This window comes from Phoxinus phoxinus (genome assembly GCF_949152265.1).
Source record: "Phoxinus phoxinus genome assembly, chromosome: 12".
In the NCBI taxonomy this organism is placed as follows: Eukaryota; Metazoa; Chordata; class Actinopteri; order Cypriniformes; family Leuciscidae; genus Phoxinus; species Phoxinus phoxinus.
The window spans coordinates 2,784,826-2,787,325 of NC_136887.1; the positions used below are offsets into that span (position 1 = coordinate 2,784,826).

Sequence of the window (2,500 nt, forward strand, 5' to 3'; positions counted from 1 at the left end):
TAACGGCATTAGAAATTTGACTGATATTGTAGTGTGTCTTATAACGGAAAGTCACTGATTAACTCCATTGCTGTGTTGGCAGAACACAAATCTCATCATCTCTCCAGACTGCTTATGAAATATGACTGGAGCTGAACGCTATAAAGGTCTAATTGTAAAACCGTATTTCAAAACCCGGAAAAGGACTTAACGTTTGATGTCAAGATCTCACTCTTAGCAATGTGTTTCACATTAGCTGTGCTTATATGGAGGCTGGGTTTGACATCTCAATGTTTCATTGATTTTCTGATTTTCTCTACAGGAGCACAGAACTGAAAATACCATCATTATTACTTTGGCTCATATTTAGGGTTTGTGCTATGAACAAACTTTCAGGTATAAACTTAAATTTGGTGCTTTACAGACTTGAATGAGACCTCGGATCATGTGACTTGAGGAAAGGTGTGCGGCTCATTTGAACAGACACCTGACTTGTGGGTTTAGTCTGGCAGATGATGAAAATGAATCACCGAAACATTATGTAGTATTGGTATGGATTTAGGTTATTTGAGGTGTTTTAGGGCCAAATGGATGGCCAGTGAGTTCCTTACAATTTGCCAAAATTGAAAAAATCTTTATTATAGATTGTCAAACACTAAAATATGAAATACACAAGAACTTATGATATTTAAGACTTGAAGTTTATGCAAAATTGCACCAGTCATCAGAGGCTGTTTACACTGAACACTATAAATACTATTTACACGAAGTACAACATGTTTAGAGGATGTTTTGTAGGTATTTTCATCTCAGTGTGCGAATAGACACTACAAGAAGTCATGACAAAAAACATCAATTATTTATTTAGTGTGTTTTTAATAATTTTGAGCATAAAAAATGTGAGTCAAACTGTCCCCTAACACTATAGAAATATTTTACAATGATGAAAAATGAGTCCCTGAGAAGCTACAATAGAAGTTTCTGTCTTTACATGATTCTTAGTGTCTTTCATAATGTTGATCGCTGGTAAATTGAATGGAAACCAACGGAGGCTCGATTTCAACAGCGTACTCAGATTTATAACGCGACCGAAGGGTTACATTTCTTCAGAAAATATATTTATATGTAAATCTTTGTATGTTGAAACAGGCTTATTTAATTTCATCACGAGGATGGACGATACTGTGCACTCCCTCCAATAACCCTATTCATAACATACAGTAAATGTTCAAATAAATACTAGAAAACACAAAGAAGTATTTAGGAGCTGCAGAATTATTTTCTCATTAAAGCAACGACTTCTGTTATATCACTTTACTATACAAGCGGAGTTCTCTAATAGGCTTTCGGTCTGTCTCTAGGCTTGTGTTTAAAGGGCTTGTCATCAGGTTATATACTGTGTTTTCACTTTAAATTGAGATCGTTCTTGAGGGGCCTCGTGGAGGAAAATGTGAAGCTTATTGGTTTAAGCGCAGGGTCGCAATAATTGGAATAAGCTTCATGGCCTATGGCAATATTTCATGGTGAACTATGAGGTGTAACACGTGTTAGATTTCTGTGGTCAGCGATACGGCATGGCCTGCCATTGGGGGTCAGTGAGGGTTCATGGGAAAGCATTCCCTCGACTGACCGATTACATGTTCTCCTGATATCCATTTCTGTGTCTGTATCATCATGAGCTCATGTCCTGGCCCACATAGAGTCTGGGACACCCCGGAAGATCTGGCTAATTTGATTGTAATTTCAGCTGAACTTTGATTCATATTAGAGGGGACATATCATGTAAATCGGACTTTTCCCGTGTGTAAGTGTATAATCGGGTCCCCTGTGCTTCTACCAACCCTGAAAACATGAAAAGTGAAACCCAGTAACTTTGTTTTGGCATGTCAAAAAATAAGCTGGTCTGATTTCCACTTCTGACGTAGGAAGACGATCTTATTATAATATTACCGGCCCTTAATCTGCACGTTTATAATATTACCGGCCCTTAATCTGCAGGTTTATAACATTACCGGCCCTTAATCTGCACGTTTATAACATTACCGGCCCTTAATCTGCACGTTTATAATATTACCGGCCCTTAATCTGCACGTTTATAACATTACCGGCCCTTAATCTGCACGATTATAACATTACCGGCCCTTAATCTGCACGTTTATAACATTACCGGCCCTTAATCTGCACGTTTATAACATTACCGGCCCTTAATCTGCACGTTTATAACATTACCGGCCCTTAATCTGCACGTTTATAACATTAGCGCCCCTTAATCTGCAAGATTATAACATTAGCGGCCCTTAATCTGCACGATTATAACATTACCGGCCCTTAATCTGCACGTTTACAACATTACCGGCCCTTAATCTGCACATTTATAACATTACCGGCCCTTAATCTGCACGTTTATAACATTACCGGCCCTTAATCTGCACGTTTATAACATTACCGGCCCTTAATCTGCACGTTTATAACATTACCGGCCCTTAATCTGCACGTTTATAACATTACCGGCCCTTAATCT

General features: G+C 38.3%; 1 protein-coding gene across 4 annotated transcripts in view; it reads left to right on the forward strand.

Moving 5' to 3' along the window:
• The window catches only part of flt4 (fms related receptor tyrosine kinase 4), a 110,315-nt gene that overhangs the window by 1,566 nt on the left and 106,249 nt on the right, over positions 1 to 2,500 (forward strand). The gene's annotated exons all lie outside the window — the stretch shown is intronic.